This window comes from Otolemur garnettii, unplaced genomic scaffold (assembly GCF_000181295.1).
Source record: "Otolemur garnettii isolate 467f Iridium unplaced genomic scaffold, OtoGar3 scaffold00063, whole genome shotgun sequence".
Taxonomy (NCBI): Eukaryota; Metazoa; Chordata; class Mammalia; order Primates; family Galagidae; genus Otolemur; species Otolemur garnettii.
In genome coordinates, this window is record NW_003852458.1 from 8,887,155 (window position 1) to 8,905,810 (window position 18,656).

The window sequence follows — 18,656 nt, forward strand, 5'->3', positions numbered from 1 at the left end:
TCCTGGAGATTATTTTCTCATAGAGTTGATATTAGCAAAGAATTTCTCCCGCACATCATATGCTCTTATTATAAAAGGAAGATCTGTGGAACCAAAATCCTTCAAATATTATCCCATAAACCACTAATGATGTTATTTATAGCCAGTTTTATGAAATGTTTCACAAGTATAATCTGTGTTTATATTTCACTCTACTGACCACCCCCACATACCATGTAATGTGATCAAACTTACTGAAAAAGACTTTTGAGGCAGTATTTATACCACAGGCAGAAAAAGGCTGCAAAAGCTTATAAATATTAACTTGCCAATGTGGAACTACAATGAAGCCCTGTCTTACACATTTTTCATCTTCTAAAACTCTTCAGACATTTTTTTTTTTCCCATTTGTGGTCATGACTCTCAAAGGAAAATCCCAGTGTTTTCCCAGTATCCTTAGCAACAGAATCAGGTATAAATTGTGCTCCTATATTTCCAAACATCTGTATCCAAGCAACATATTAAAGTGTGCTGCCAGTGATGCATGTACGGGTCTGTAGGTAAGCTTGACTTTACAGGGAGAGGTTAAGTGAGAGGAAATAGAAAGGCATAAAAGGCAAAAGCGAGATAAAATCACAAAGAAGAGCAGTGCAGCTTCCCTCAGTTTGTTTCCTTCATTTTCTCGGCTCAATCTGAAGAAAAATAAAAGAGATGATCAGGCTAGTCTTGTTTAAATTTTTAATTTCTGAAGGAATGCATAATTTTTGGTTAAGCAGTCTGCTTTGCCAGATTCTTCGGTGGCTAGTCATTCTAGCTTGAAAGGTAAGTCCAGAAAGTTTATGGGTGGACATCAAAAGGCTGTTTCTTGGCAAGTAAATGAGAATTATAAAAGCCTGAAGCATTGATTATGAGCGAGAAACACAGTGAAGTAATGAACTCATTAGCCAGGACGACAAGAGCAATACTTTAACTGTTCGAAAAAGAACGCAGTATTCCAGCTCTCAGACCAACTTATATTCTCAGTACAGTCTTTCTATGAATCTGGGGATTTAAGGCATAAACTTAAATGTGACTGTAAATCCATATTCACTTTAAATTAAACCCTTCCAGACACACAAATGCCAGACTTTAAACTTAAGGGCACATACCAGCTCTGTGCCCTTTGAAAATATTCTTTAATTTCTTTAAGGCTTAGCTACCCCTCTTCAAAAAAGGAATAATAGGTACAGAGTTTTAATGCAGAAGATAAAAAAGTTCTGGAGCTAGTTGGTGATGATGCTTACCTAACGGTGTTAATTAATGCTGCTTAAAATGATTAAAAGTTTATGTTATATGTATTGTATGACTTTTTAAAAAACAGGAGCAATATAGTATCCCATAGAATAGCTTTTACAATTATATGAAATAATGAGCAGTTTGCATGGTGCCTGATACATAGTAAGTCTTTAATAAATGGTCATTATTCTTGTTGTGATTCACATTAGCATTAATAAAAATTGACCCTTGAACTCCTCGAGGAGTCATGATCAGTATCAAGACTTACCTTTCCCTATTTAGCCTCTTCTCCTTTTCACTGAACCACCACCTTCACGTCTTGGTCCCAGTCCCTGTCTTCACTACGTCCCTATTCCAAATGTGTACTCTCTCTAACATCCTTGTCAGGCTCAGCCGTCACAGGATGTTAGACGGCTGAAAAGATGTGTAGGAAGGCCAATCCCCTTTACTAAATTTGCACATAAAAACAATCCTAAAAGGAAACTATTTTAAATTCTTCTACCAGCTGAGAAAACAATAAAAACAAAAACCAAACTTTAGAGTCAATATAACTCTAATGCTTGGCAGTCGCAAGACCAGCCATGGGTAAAACTGCAGAGTAAAGTTAAATTTATGCTTCCTCCCACCTCTGTTCAGATGGGAATTATACCAAGGAGCACTTTGGTTTAGAGTGATTTTCACCGGTGTCCATTCGTTCATTTTGCCCCACTACAGGTGATTACCAGGAACACTGTTATTTAAAGACAGACTATCATTCCTGACCCTGCAATTTGATGGTATCCTGTGGCCTTTATGCACTTTTGATGCCTAATAGAATTTATCTTCCAAGTCTTTCACCTTTCTCCAGAGACTGACTCAGAAACATAACTTGTTAGAGCTAGAAAAAACAGTGGAAATTTTTTCAGCCCATACTCTCCTTTCTCCAATAGAATCTTGAAGCCCAATATAGTTAAGATAATTTATCCATGGTCACTCTCTTTAACCACAGCCTCTTCTTCTTACAACTTAATATTTAACTTCTCACTTTAACAGTTACCCTTGTTTTCCTGTTATCTATTAGCCTCTCTCTATTTTCTTTCTTTCTTGCTATGCCAGCCCGGACCCGCCAAACAACAATGATGGCTGCAACCAAAAAAATAGCCGGGCGTTGTGGCGGGCGCCTGTGCTCCTAGCTGCTTGGGAGGCGGAGGCAGGAGACTCGCTTGAGCCCAGGAGTTGGAGGTTGCTGTGAGCTGTAAATGCCACGGCACTCTGCCCAGGGGGACAGCTTGAGGCTGTTTCAAAAAAAAAAAAAATCATGCTATGTACATTAATGCAATCATGGGGTGCAATGTGCTGGTTTTATATACAATTTGAAATATTTTCATCAAACTGGTTAACATAGCCTTCATGGCATTTTCTTGTTATTGTGTTAAGACATTCATATTCTACATTTAGAAAGATGCACATGTACCCTTGTAATATGCACTGTAGATGTGGTCCCACCAATTGCCCTCCCTTCACCCATCCTGCCCCCTCCCCTCCTCTCACTCTCCCTTTTCCCCATGTTCTTGGGCTATAATTGGGTTATAGCTTTCATATGAAATCTATAAATTAGTTTCATAGTAGGGCTGAATACATTGGATACTTTTTCTTCCATTCTTGAGATACTTTGCTGAGAAGAATATGTTCCAGCTCCATCCATGTAAACATGTAAAAGGTAGTCTTCATCTTCCTTTAAGGCTGCATAATATTCCATGGCGTACATATACCACAATTTATTGATCTATTCGTGGGTTGATGGGCACTTGGGCTTCTTCCATGACTAAGCAATTATGAATTGGGCTGCAATAAACATTCTGGTACAAATATCTTATTTTCAAATCTTTCCCTTTTAGAATTCAGGAGCAACATATCAAACATAGTTTTCAGTGTGCTGATCTCCTATGTCTTATATCCTGTTGGGAGAACCTCAAAGGAATGAATCTGTACCTAACCCAGACAACAGGAAAATGGTATTTAAGAACAAAATAGTCATCTAACCCTAGGTTCCTGGGTCTTCCTATCTCACTAGACCTTTAACACTACCCAGAAGTTCTGCTATTCTCATCAACAGAATCTCTCTCCTGCAAACTTGAAACCTTCAACTTCTTGAGTCATCTTCAATTGTAGGTAGGAGGTAAATGTCTTTGTCTCCTACTTTTCAGTGAAGATAAAAGCCATCAGACCAAAAAGTACTTACTTTTCTGTTCTAGAAATCATGTGAAAAACAAGCATCTGCTTCCATCCTCTCTTCTCCCTTCCATTCCTCTTACAGCTCTAGAAAAGCTGCCTCTCCTATCCACAGCCTGTCTTCCATATTTCTCCTCTAGAACCCAACACCTCCGATCTTCTTGAAGACCTTGCACTATCAATTATTCCTTCCCTCTTCTATAATCTCAGTTTTGCCTCATAACTTACTCTTTCTGATTTCCATTTATATATGCTCAAATGTCTCCCACCTTCAAAAATAAATCTCTCCTTCTATCTATATTTTCCCCCAACTCCTCCTCTCGCAGTCCAATTTCTCAGAGAAGTTAGCTGCACTCTCTCATCTCATTTCCTCTCTGCTGGCTCACTCTTCTGGCCCCATCTAATCTCATGTCTAGCCTACCTTTACCACTCTTCCAAAGTTGTTCTATTAGGCCAACAACCAAAGGCCTGTCGGTCTTCATGGCCACTTTTTAGTCCCATCTTACTTACTCTTTCAATAGCATTTGACACTATTGACTTTTACCTTCCGAAAATATTCCTTCCTTTATTTCCTTATTGTTTTTCTGTCTTGGTTTTTCTCCAACTTCTCTGTTCATAAGTCCTCAGTCTTCTTGGCTAGCTGCCCCTCATTACCCATACAGTGAGTGTTAAAGTGCTTCAGAACTTTGTCTTAGGCAGTTTTCCTTTAGCTCTCACTCTGTAAACTCTTCCCAGGCTATTTTTTCTGCTCCAATTGCTTCAATTACTTTATTGGCCAACAGTTCTGAAATCCATTGCTCCCAAAATCTATATATAACTTCTAACCTCATGCCTTCACTTTGATGATCCACAAGAAACTTCAAACTCAACCTGTTTATATTGTTCTCATTCTAAAATGTGCTTCATCTTCTGTTTTTCCTTTCAGTTAATGGTTTAGGTACTCAGTTACTCAAGGAAAAAATCTGGAATACACCCCTACTCTTCCCTCTTCTTTAATCCCGTGTTATACCTCCTATCTTTTATATTAAGGCAATTTCATGCCTACAGTTTGCCAGGCACAATTCCAAACAATAATCTCGAATCTATTCTTTTTAATCTATTCTGTTACCTAAATAGTGACCAAATTTACCAAATCATCTCCTTCCACACCCTCTTCATTTATGCTCCAGGTCTTAGCTGACCTACTGCAAAAACCTCCTAGCCAGCTTCCCCAGAGCTTCTGTTGCGTCTTTATTACTCTCTGTTCCATAGTATTTGAATTTCTCATGTGCAGCTTTTCATTATGAAAATCTTCAAAGCACTTTTACAGTGAATAATGGACATGCATATACCTTCTACTTACATTATACAATGTTAATGTTATGTTTGCCTTATTTCATGCTGCTTATATATATTTTTATATGTTCATATTTTTATTTATGCAATTTGAAAATAATTAGTAGATAGACCCATCTTTATCTAGAGAGAGAGGAGAGAGAGAGAAATAAGGAAATGGCTTCCACAGCTGAGGTGATTAGCAAGTTTGAAATCTGTAGGTTGGCTGGCAGGATGGAAATTCAAGTTAACAGCTGATGTTGCAAACTTGAGCACAAATACTGGAAGATGGTAAGCTGGAAACTGAGACAGGTTTTCTCTGTTGCAATCCTGAGAATTCCTTACTTGGGAAATTTCAGTCTTTGCTCTTGAGGCCTTCAACTAATTTGGTGATGTTTATCCATAATATGGAGAATAATCTGCTTTACTCAAACTCTACCATTTCAAACATTAATCATAAAAAATCTTCACGGCAACATTTAGATTAGTGGCTCAAACCACTGCTCTAGCCAACTTAACACATAAAACCATGGCAACATCCATCAATGATCATTGTTTGCATCATTTATGAAGTTGGAATGATATTTTCAATGTGTAAATCTGTTCATAGTTTCTCTAAGCAAAACTCTCAGTCATTTTATATTATCATACACAGAACAATGTTCAAAATACTAAAATGTTTTCAAAGTCCCTTTAAGACCTGTGTGTCCCCAATAAGCAGTTTTCTCACCTCTCTTCCCTTCACTCTTCGGCCCACTCTTCTACACACATTCTGCCCAAAAGGGTTTCTTTCCATTTCTCTGCCTGGATACTTAATCTGTCAGTTTCTCCCTTAATCTGTCAGTTTCTTTAACATTAATTAATTCTTACTCATCACATAGGTCTCTTTTTTCATATGATTTCATCAGGGAATTTTTTTTATGGACTAGAATAGCTTCCTCACAATATGCCTCACTCAGGATACTCATCACCTCCAGAATTGCTGTTTAATGTCTATCCTAACAGCTATACTACAAGCTAACACAGAATCCTAAAGAAATATGCACTTTAGTCTGACTTTAGTGATGCATTGGACCTTATAAGTATATGCTTATCTGCCCTGTGTGTCTGTGTGTGTTTTAGGGGGGAAATGCACATACCTTGAAGCTAAGCTGAAAGTCTCTATAAAGCCAGATAATAATGTTTTAAGCTAATCTCTTCTGCAAGCTGTAGACTTGGAAGGTTCTTAGTAGGCAATAGTGGGCCGGGTTCTTTGAAGGGATAAAATGTCCAAAAAGATTTCACTCTAATTTGTAGCTCATAGGAAAAGAAGGAAAGTCATTTGATGCACTTTCTGTATAATTGCTGTTGATATAAAGAGTTGGCCTTTAATTTCTGCCCCCTCTGCTTCTTCCAGAGGCAGATTAAAGGGAAGACAAATAATAATGTGCATACTTTTTCTTCCAGCAACTTTAGTTTCCACGACCTTCCATTTTTAAAGTTCTCTTGGCTTTCTGAGATTCCTGCTGTTACCAGAAACAATAATTGCTATTATCATTATAACTGTAATATAGCAACTGCACTTTTATTTTGCCACCTGGAGAACACCAAAATGTTAGCAACCCATTATTATCCTTTTAGGTGAAAGAACACACCTATAGCCTGTAATAACTGTTCTGGTGACAGCTAGGGTGTGTCCTTCTGAGGCCAGTACTTTGAATCGTTTAATCTTGCATACCAATGGGTAGCTCCCAAACCAGATAATGATTGAGTGACAATCAACTTATGTGTTAAAGAAGACAATGGGATTTGAAGAAAACTTATATGTTTTCCAATAAGATCTTAAGTGATGTTCATACTGTGTACATTAACAGCAAATCTCTATTTTGGCCAGCAATAATCAGGACCCTTTTCTGCACAGTTCTCAGTTTCCACAGTTTTCTATGCATGTTGAGAGTGGTTCTCCAGTCTCAAAGTTCACTTATCTTTCCATTCCATCAGGTTCACTGCCAGGACCGAAGCCTTTGGACCTCTAAAGGTTTACTGAAAAACCACTGACATGAGGCAGATTGATTAATAGAAGAAAAGGGCATACAAAATTATTTACTATGTGTACATGGGAGCCTTCCGAATGAAAACTCACCCCCCAGTGAGATACAGAAGTTTATAAAAAATAGGCGATTGGATTGTTGCAAAGCAAGTTTTTACTGGCAAGACAGTTTACGGGAGGGAGAAAGGAAGAAGTTTGTCTAGCAAAGGTGGCCTTGTTATGTAGCTCACAAGTAGCAGCTATCAGAGAGAAGAAATAGATGGCAAATGTTCATTTTAGAATTTTAAAGGTGTCATGTTCTCAGTCACTCTTTCCTAAATTGGATAAGTAAAGACCTAGTTGCATTGTTGAAGATTCTCTACAGATTCTCCACAAATTTTCCCTGCCTAGGGTGAATAAGAAAAGACCTAGTTGCATTTAGAGATTCTCTACAAAATTCCACCCACCTCAACAAAACAGCTTTGCAGTTATTTTGGTCTTCTGGACCTGTGGCAGCCACTTTAAAATATCTCAAAGAAATATATTTTGGGGTAAAATATTTTGATTTCTTTTCTCGCCAAAAGGATTTTCTCAGTTCTGGTAATTCCTTTAAAGTCTAGCCCTCCTGTGCCTCACGGTCTTCTAGGACAAAATATCTCAGCCAAATTTACTCATGGAACTCACACAAAGTAAGCTTCTGTGGAAAAAGAGATCTTTGGAGACCTAATGAAAATAAGGTCTTGATCCACAGATAACTGTCTAATGTTGGATGGGGCAGTCTTTTAGGAGAAGTAGGTGGCAGCATGAGTGAAAAGGGACCAGAGGCTGATGACTTCTCCAGGAGCCACATTCTAGATTCACAGTCTCACTGAACACATGCTCTACACATCTCCTCACACCCCCAAGCGCCTCTTGTCTCTAGAGGAGAAAACTCTCATTTACAGCTGGCAGATCCTAGGATACCTCAACTAAAACAATGATGGTTTGGTTCTTAAGTCGTGAAATTAAACAGCTGCACAAATGACACTTCCTCAACCATCTATTTAATCAAGAGCCACGTGTTAAAACTCACTAAAAATAAAACCTATAACCAATGATTTATGACATTACCTTACTAGAAATAGATAAGCCCAATTTCCTTCATCATAAATAGTTGAATATGCATGGAAAAGTATAAACTAACTGTAGTTGAAATATGGAAATATTTAAACTCTATTCAATATTTAGAGAATACCTGCTAGTTGTATGCTTGACTCTACAGATAAAAGTCCTTGCCCACAGGGGCCAACAGACAGGGATATCAACAGTTTTCGAGGCATTATCTCAGAAATGATTGTACAACGAGTGATGTGGAGGTCACAAACATAAAGAAATTATCCCTGGGGAAGAGAAAATAGCTTCCTTCGGGCTGACCAAATTGTGAGCTTCTCACTCATTGAGAATTTTTGTTTGTTTTCAATGACTTTTCTCTAGTCCAATTTACGTCCTAATAAGCTAAATTCCAGATATGGGTCAGGAACTCAGTGTTCTGTCCATTTTAACATGTTCATGGTGTTCTTTACATCACTGTTTCCTGTGCGGCAGTTTTCCCATTTCAGCCAATTTAAACTTTCCAAATGAAAACTGGAAAATTGGTAAAAATCCACATAACTCTTGTCTTAGCATAATGTCCATATTTTCTGAACACAAAGCACAGACATGAGGCCTAATATGGATGAGTGCACTTTGTGGAAATTCAGTTCATCTCAAGTAGAGGAGTACTCACTCAATAACCCCCAGGCAAGGTTTTATAAGAAACATCTAACTACAGTGCCTCAACTTCTGTAAAGATAAAAATACTTCCACAACAAGAATATTCTCTCATCTCAACTCTCAAACTTTGTTTACTTGACTTAGAATCAAAATTAATTTTGGAAATAGAAAAGGCACTTCAGTTTTAGAATAATTTGTTAGTCAAGTGAAATCTAAATATTTGTCTTAATATTGTGCAACCATACTACTAGTCTAAGAGTTAAGAGGTGATGTCTGAAATCAATCATCTTATCGGTGAAGATCCCTAAACTTTAGCCAAGAGTGGCAAAGATAAAGGTGCAAGGATATGCTAAACAATCACTTTAATAATGTACACCAATTGCCCACCAAAGTGGATTAAAATATTCCAATTCATTGCAGATGGCAATATCTTCATTTTTGTTTATTAAAACCATTTTTGCAACTTCTCAACTCCTAATTGACTTAAATATGTTCATTTTATTTTATTGCCTAAAAAGGTATTCTTAAAGGCCTGGTACGGTGGCTCATGCCAATAATCCTAGCACTCTGGTAGTCTGAGATGGATGGATTGCTTAAACTCAGGAGTTTGAGACCAACCTGAGCAAGAGTGACACACCTCATTTCTTCTAAAAACCAGCTGGGCATTGGGGTGGGCACCTATAGTCCCAGCTACTTGGGAGGCTAAGGCAAGAGGATCTCTTGAGCCCAAGAGTTTGAAGTTGCTGTGAGCAATGATGCCACAGCACTCTACCCAAAGTAACAGAGTAACACTCTGTCTCAAAAAAAAAAGTATTTTTATTCTTAAATGAGATAATTAGGCCATCCATTCAAAGTATTTCATTTCCTTATTATCAGAAGAGAATATTTAAAAAAAAATTTGTCTTCCTATCATCATTTCACACAATTATTTTTAAATGACTTCTCATTTCTTTTGATATTTTTGGCAGAAAAAATCATATATTCAACTTCATGTATACACTCAGTTTGGGGTCCATTTTCTCAGTCTGTTAACAACTCGAGTGAAGGTTAGCTATTATCCTTGGGGTACAACATAAGTAAGCAGACACAATTCAAATAAAACAGAATTACCTGCAGGAAATAACTGTTCTAGTACTAGCAACAAATAGCTCAACTCCAAGTTTGCCCCAGCCCCAAACACTTATTTTTGATGTTTCTTTCTCAACAAAACTGTGCAAATAGCCTTAGGGTTTTCTTAGTACATTGGTATCACTGTAACAAAATACGAAAAAAAAAAAAAAAACCAGAAATATATTTCTCACAGTTTTAGAGTCTAGGAAGTCCAAGATCATGGTGCTGGCAGATTTGTTGTGGTGAGGAACCACTGCCTGGCCCATAGATGGCGCCTTCTCCCATATCCTGACATGGCAGAAAGGGACAAGAGGCCTTAGGGGGCCTCTTTTATAAGGGCAATAATTCCATTCAGATTAATGCCTAATTTGGACTAATTTCTACTCACCTCCCCAAAAGCTCCACCTCTTCATACAGTCACTTTAAGGATTAGGATTTCAATAGCAGAGGAGACACATTCAGATGACAGCAATGATCAAAACTGGGGATTCTCTAAGGACAATAATCTACACAACTGTTCTTCTTTGCACCACTGCTCCCGACTCAGGCACCTGTTCAAACAGGAAACTGGAGCATTGCCCTATTCCTTGTCACCTGTGTTCATTCCTCAGCACTCCACAATCTCTCTTACCAATACTTCTCAGATCACTCCAGACAGATAACCTCAGGTGACACAAAGGACCAGGAGTATTGCAGGTAACACCTAGTGCCCCTGAGACCTTGTTCATGTGCAGCTCCTACTTGGTAAAAGACTCCTGTCTGGCCACAGGGTTCAGCAGGCCATCCAGACTGAGGCAAGCATAATGCTTTACTCTATAATAATTGCTACAGTTTGAGTTTATGAAATCAATATAAGAAAGAAAATTCTTCTTTCTTCCATGGTTTCTCATTAACAAAACAAAACAAAACAAACAAACAAACCCTGAACTCTGTTGCTTTGTTTCCTGTCACATTTATAGTGAAAGAGAAGGAGAGAAGTAGATGCCAGAGATCAGCAGATAATCCTGTGGATCACTCTTCGAATCTAATTGCTTAGAAAACATCCATATTCTTTCTACTGAATATGGAAATACTATAACCTCCCCTGTTTTTAAATTAAACTATATTTCTTTGTGTGTATTTTTCTTACAAATGAAATAATCTCAACTCACATATGAAAGATAGGATTCTGGGAACAATGTCAAGCATAAGAATTTGAAACTCTGTGAAGTAGGGCCATCTGGAGATTTTCCTGTGAATTGTGAGGTGGGAGGTGATGGTGATAACCAAAGAGGGTAATAGAGAACAAGGATGACAGGGGAAAGTAAAAAGGGAACCCAAAACTCAGAGGTTATCCTAAATAGAAGTATGTCAAGCCGTTTCCAGAGTTCTAAGTATCAGAAGAACTGTAGATACCCCAGACAGAGAGGAGGTAAACAATCAGAGATGTGAGGCAGCAAGTGTCAGAGATGTGACCATTGGGGCATCAGATACTAGATAATGACTTGGCATAAGAAAATGAGCCATGGTTGGTTAGAAGTTAGGGAACAGAATCCTATCCTAATAAACCCAAGCAGAAGAACCAACTGAAACTGATTCCTTTAGCCATTATGTTCCTTTTGTGACTGCTCCTAGAATCTGGGACAGAAGTGAGCCAGCTGCGAGGACAGGTATGCACAGCTTTGACCCTTCTCCTCCCCACAACCACTTCAATTATCAATTGCTCTTGGCAGTTTCAATTTTAAGTGAGGTGGCTGAGCTTCATCATTAGCAACTTCTCCTTAACACAGACAAGGCTCTTTCTACCCTGTCAATCCCCAACTTCCAAATAATTGAGTTCCAAATATTTGTTTGTGTGGTCTGAGAAAGCAATTTTTCAAAATACCTATGTGTTAAGTAGGTTTGGGGGGCTAATCTGAAAGTTCAGCCACAGAGGATTGTTATAGGAAACTGCTTTGCATTGAGACTCAGGACTCCAAATACATAGCTTCCCATCACAGTTTGGGAAGCCACGGTACTTGCAAAGAGAACATAGTGAGATCAAGCAAGTCCCTTCCCCTACCTTAGATCTCTAACAGCCAGCAGAAAGGAAACATGGAATATTCAGGTCATCTAGAACTGTGTAACAAACTTTATGACTTAATATAAAAATATTTTACACTATCTTAAAGTCCTGGGAGTCAAGAATATAGCTCTGCTGAGTAATTCTTCTGCTCATGTGAAGTTTTCTGGGGTCACTTGTGCCCAGGAGCCTGGTTCCTTAAAGAGGATCTAAGAGGGCTTCACTCACATGCCTGAAGGCTCTGCAAGAATGACCACAAAGTTAGACCAAGCTGGGTTCCTCTCCATATAGTCTCAGAGCCTCTTTCTATGGTGTTTCTAGTAGGATGGTTTGACTTCACACATGATAACTCAGGACTCCAAAAGAATAAGGCAGAATCTGCTGGTCCTCTCAAATGTGAATCCTGGATGGGTAGTCTGGTAGAAGCCTATGGTTTCTATCATATTCTATTGGTCAAAGTGATATAGCCCAAATTCAAAAGAAGAAGAAATAGACATTCACCTCCCTATGAGAGGAGAATCTTGTCAAAGAAGATTCTTCCCTATCAAAGAACCTTGTCAGCCATTCTTAATCCACTATAGTGTTTCCTCTAGGATTCTTAAAAGAGCCACACCTCATATTGGCTACAACTCTGGGATCTTCCCTTGCTTTTATGTTCAAATTCTACTTAATTTATATGAATTTCTTCATGTGTGTTTGCCAAGTATAGAGCCAGGCCCTGAGAATATCATGAGGAGCAGATGGGCCATTTCTGTCCCCATGCAGCTTACAGTCTGATAGATAATATAAGGAACTGAAAGGCAAACACCAAACCCTCTGATGATTTCTATCATGGAGGTTTTCTAGTAGGAAATGTATCCCAGGAGAGATGACATATAAGGGGTAACCAGCAAGATGAGCAGAAGCTAGCCAGACAAAGAGACAAAGAGTATTCAAGACAGAGAGAACAATGGGCGAAGGACTGGAGTTTTAGACAGCATAGGTTCAATCTAGTGGTCTAGAGTCAAGTTTGAAGGGGATTTAGGGTACATGAGGTAGTAGAGGAGAAGGAAACCTCTGGAGAAGGAATCAAAAACCAAATAAAGAGGACTCTGGTGCAGGAGACAAGATGACTCACCAGAGACATCAGCTACCAGATTGTCTCAGAAGGAATGAAAAGTTTTAGATGAAAAGAAAAATAGAGCGAGAGATCAGACATACTTCCAAGGGAAAAGTGCCAGAACCTACCATAGATTCCATGGAAAGTAATTGTGAAGCAGAACAAGAAGCAAGATATCAGCAGAGATGACCATGAGGCTTGAAGCTTGAGAAAAAGGGTAGGTGGGAGTGTTTCTCCCCACCTCACATGTCTGGCAGTCAGCAGCCTCCCAACCTTCTAGAGAGCCCTTCTACACTCATGAGCCCCAACGCAGCTGTTGCCAATGCACTTGGAGCTTCCTAAGTACAAAGCACCAGCCTTCCAGCCCCTTTGGGGTTGCTTCACATCACCACAGACCTGAGTTGAGACAGCAGGTGCCACATTGCCTTTCTACCCACCGTGCACCTTTGTCCTCCCCCAGGGTGCTGTAGCCCCTCAGTTCTCCTCTCATTCATTTTCACACATTTTGAACTCTTGACTCACACCATGGATCCTAGAAGATCTGTGTGACCACACCACCCAAGAGGCTAGGGCTCTCTTCCTGAAAGAGATGACCAGAGAGCTAGCCACTCCTCCATTCATATTCTTCCTTCCCTGCCCCTCCCCTATCTACTTACCACTGCCAAGAAAGACTAATGAGCTACAGCTCTCAGGAGCAGCTGCTTCTCTAGCACACCAAGTCTCCCACAGAGACCGGAGCTCATATCTTTCCTCTTAAAAACCTGCAGCAGACTAAGGAGTGCTAGGACTATAAGCTCCCTGCTCACTGGCCCTTCCTGGTGCTGCTCTCCCAGCTGCTCTATCAGAGCAGGGCACACTCTGAAGCTGAAGGACATCAGACCTGCTTGAGTACTCCACAGGTAATTCAGAACCAGCATACTTCTCCTTGACATATTGGGACTGAGACCTGCGGACAGGCCCACATAGACCCATACACTCAGGAATCAATCATGTTTCTCAGAAGCAAGCAGGGGAGATTCGTTAATTAATCTCAAGATGAAAAGGAGCCCACATGGGCAAAACTGAGAGCAGAGTGCAGCATGGGTCCCAGACATAGCACACTCCACCACAGGAAAGCCCCACTCTCAGCTCAGGGAGGAATCCAGGACAAGGAAGCTCCAAGCCACATCACTATTGCTGGGGAGCTCAGCTGGCTGCTGCATGCCAGCAGATGCCAAAGAGAGACTGCAGAGCACCAGAGGGAGAGAAGAGCAAAACCCACTCCTAGCAGCCAGATTGTGAATCTGAGATGCCCTCAACCCCACAAGCAGACTTTCTGGCTTTGTGGGGGGCCCTTCAGCCCCTCCCTGCTGGCTATTCCCTATAGCCTGGCAGGGACCTTTGACCTCTGCTATGATAGCTACCTTACTGGCTTTTGTGAGTCCGAGGGAAGGCTCTCCACACCCAGTCTATGCAGTCTCACTCCCCCACCCTCCTCTGCCATGGTGGAGAGTACGAACTCACTTGGAAGTTTCAGGGTTCCATCTACTTACTGGGGCATTCCAGTCCTTCTCCTGAGGGACTACAGCCCATCACAGGTCTCCAAAATAACACCAAAGAACACCAGGTTCTTTCTGGTAAGAAAAGACCTACTGGCAGGGAGGTCAATCTGTACAGCCTTTAACAACATTTATTGACTCAATTATAGAGGGTGTGGTTGACTCTCATCCACCAGGATTATCAACTATCTCAAAGATTAAACTGCGCATGCCAATGTAATTCAAACTGTTAAGAAGACCACAGGAGTGGGGATAGAGAAAGTATTTTAAAGACCTCCATCTTCCCTCATCACTAACAGATCAGGAATATGCCTACACACATAGCTCCTCACTGCTGTAGCTTACAAAGAAATAGAAACTTCGGATGTCTATAACCAATGCACCCACCCAGAACCCAGACCACCATCAAAGTACCCACAAGCCAAGCCAAAGGTTCTTGCCCAACATATGCTACAGACATACCCCTTAAGTGAGAGGGAGAAAAAAAATCCCATCAAAATAAAAGAAAATATAAGAATCATAGGCATCCCTGGAGGTGAAGCAGAAAATGCAGAAGGACTGTGAAACCTACTGAGAGAATAGTTGAGCAAAATTCCCTGGGAATTGCTAGAGATTTAGATATCCAGGTAAAGAAAGCTCAATGAACACTTGAGAGATTCATTGCAAAGAAGTGATCACTGAGACATATGGTCACCAGACTAGCGAAAGTCAACATGAAGGAAGAAATCCTATAAACTGTGAGGTTAAAACATCAAGTAACTTACAGAAGAAAACCCATCAGGCTATCAGGCTAAATGCCGGCTTCTCAATGGAGAACTTACAACCCAGAATGTGTCCTTGGACCCAGTAATCCCATTATTATGTATCTCCCCAATGGAAAAGAAGTCCTTTCATCAAAGTCACCTGCACTTAAATGTGTATTGACGCAAAATTCACAATTACAAAGATGTGGAATCAACCCAAGTTCTCATCAAGTCATGAGTGGAGTAACAAAATATATATGTATACCATGGAGTATTACTCAACTATAATAATAAAGATGAATTAATGCCTTTTGTAACTATTTGGGTGGCTCCAGAGACCTTATCCTGGGTGAAGTATCTAAAGAATGGAAAACAAACACTGTATGTACTCACTGCTAAGTTGGAACTAACCAGTGAGCACACGTGTGCACAGAGGGAAGTCAAACTCAATGAAAATCAAGCAGGTGAAAGTGGGGAGGAGGGATTAGGTGAAACGCTACCTAACACTGTATAAGTATTATGCAAACACTGTGTAAGTACAGTGAACACTGTTTGGGTGATGAGCATATTTACAACTATGATGCAAACATTATAAAAGCAATCTGCATAACCATAAACAATTGTAGTCCCTGAATATTTTGAAATAAAAATAAACAGTATAGACCTAAGGGTTCAGATCACGTAAGCACAAGCTATTTCTAAATTAAGTAGCTAATTGGGTTACTTTTAAAAAATTTCATGCAGGATATTTTTGTTTTCCTGTGAACAGCAGACTAATGAGTCAAGCTTATATCTACTTTACTTATTGTTAGGCTTCATGTAGACATCTGGTAAGGCAGTAGGAAGAAGCCAGAAACTTTAAAAATAACTTCTTTTAAAAAGTTTTTAATCTTTCCTTTTAAAATGAATATAAATCATAAAGCTGAAATTTGAAATAATAGTTTACTTCTTATAATATTCACATAAGTCAGCATGTGGGGCTGCAATGTATGTTGTGTACACATAAGTGCTGTCTATGAGGCTGCTGAAAACTAGCTTACCTCAAAACTTACTGTTTAGCGTTTAAATGCCAAAGAAAGAAAATAAGTATCTGATAATTTTGCTACAAGAATTCAAAGATGAGTCCGGGCATGGTGGCTCTCCACTGTAATCCTAGCACTCTGGGAGGCCAAGACGGGTGGATTGCTTGAACTCAGGAGTTGGAGATCACCCGTGCAAGAGTGAGACCCTATCTCTACTAAAAATAGAAAAAATTATATCCTAGCCAACTGTTGTGGTGGGCACCTGTAGTCCCAGATACTCAGCAGGCTGAGGCAAGAGGATTTCTTGATCCCAAGAGTTTGAGGTTGCTGTGAGCTATAATGATGACATGGCACTCTACCTGGGGCAATGGAGTGAGACTGTCTCAAAAAGAAAAAAGAATTCAAAGATGCTCTTCCATAACTCAGGAAAGAATAAGGTTGTCATCACATAACTCAGGAAAGAATAAGATTGTCATACTCTAAAATAGTAGTGTATATTAGAAACGCTGACAGATCTTTAATTGTAGCAGCCCAAAATGCACTGTTAAAGGTATCAGATATCATCAATACCCAGGAATTCAGCATACACTATGCTGCCTTGACCCCAAAGCTCCAGATTTGTCTCTATCACCAAGATGCCATAAATAATATAATTTATGTGAACACAATAAACTACCTTTGCTACATAAAGTGGAAGGTCAGATGTACAGTTGGCCTCATAGTTTCAGATGCAGTCAACCTTATTGACGAAAGTCACTGATGTTAACATACTGCTTTTCGATCAGTTATAAATAGCTAATGTTTATTGTTAGCTCTCTTATTTATGTTCTTATAACATAGATTCATTTGGAGAACCTTAAACATTGGTCTAATATGTCTAAAGTATAAATACTTAGGTCTCAAATATTTCTCAACAAACTTCCAATTATCACTCAAAGATGAATATCCCTGAACTACATGGAAAGTTAAAATCGCACTCTCCTGTGCAGGAAGTGTTAAGATAGAGATATGTTTATTTATATACAGTATCTTGCCTGCTTACTTGGAGGTCATGCTTCTGGAACACAGCGATCAAGCTAAAATAACCTTAAATAGCACTTGGAAGGGTAAGTAACTGTCACACAGCCCTGCAGAATATGCCTTAAGAGAGGACAATGCTGCGGAATACATGAGGCCGTCACTAGCAGATTCTAGCAGCTAGATGGAAGGACATCAATTAGAAGTAACCAATAAAAAGAAAGAAATAAAGAGGAGAAACAACAAAAACTAACCTATTCACTTATTTTCCTAGTTTTTAGTAGCAGACTACAGTTATTTACTCATAGGAGCAAACAACTCAATAGTCTCTGAGGGCTTTGTTGTACTACATAACTTTGATGACCTTCAATCAGGAAGAGAATGTAAGAGAGTCTCCATTCCCATTTCTTTTTTCTTATTTTATTTTATTTATTTATTTCTGAAACAGAGTCTTACTTTGTCACCATGGGTAGACTGCCATAGCGTCACAGCTCACAGCAACCTCAAACCCTTGGGCTCCAGTGATCCTCTTGCCTCAGCCTCCTGAGTAGCTGGGACTAGACGCGCCCACCACAATGCCCCACTATTTTTAGAGACAGGGTCTTGCTCTTTCTCAGGCTGCTGTCAAACTCCTGAGTTCAGGCAATCCACCCTGCCTTGGCCTCCCAGAGTTCTAGGATTACAAACATGAACCATCTCTCCATTCCTATTTCTTAAAGACCAAAGTCTACTAATATACAAGATCCTGCCTAAATACCCCCTGCCCCATGCTGCCTGCTTAGTCCTAGCAACTGAAAAACAAAAACAAAAACCTCTCACTTCTCTGTAACTCTTTCTTTCACCTTATTTAGCAATTATTTTTTAAGATATCATATGTCCATTTTAGATTATGAGGCACAGAGAAAACACTAATGTGTCACAGAGGTGACAGTACCAGGAAGGGGCTACTCTCCCTAGAGTTAGAGAACAAAAAGCTTGGGGAAAAGAAAATAAAAAAGAGAGCCTAGCATTCATTTTAAGAAAACAGGACTTTATTATTAATGCAGGAACTCAAGAATAATAGAGAATTGAAGATTTTGAGCACAGAAAAACATTAGGCCTGTGTTCTTAAAAGAGCTACCTGGTTGCAATAGGGGAACACACTGGATGGTGGTAAGTTCAGAGGCAAGGGAAATATTTAACAGATTGTGCAATAACATAGGTAAAAAATCATGGTGGCCTACCTAGGGTAGAGACAGTCAGTATAAAAAAAAAGTGGGTAGTTTCGCGAGCTAAGATTTTGAAGAACAAATAAATGGAATTTGGTTTTGTGGATTATGAGGGAGATAAAAAAGAAAAGGTTGCCTCAAAGTCTGTGATTTAAACTTTTGGAAGATAATGGTCCTAGTCAGCGAGGCAGGGAACACAGCAGAAGGATCAGTTATGGAGAAGAAGACAAGTGTATTTCAAATGCATTGAACTGAGGTACCAAGGACTTATCACATGGAGATACCTAATGTGTGATAAGAGAATCCTCCACAGGGGCTAAAGAGGCATGACAGAAGGAG

The 18,656-nt window shown here is 39.5% G+C and overlaps 1 pseudogene; it reads left to right on the plus strand.

Moving 5' to 3' along the window:
- Positions 1-13,868: 13,868 nt before the first annotated feature.
- LOC111726382 overlaps positions 13,869-18,656 on the plus strand; it is an 8,583-nt pseudogene continuing 3,795 nt past the window's right edge.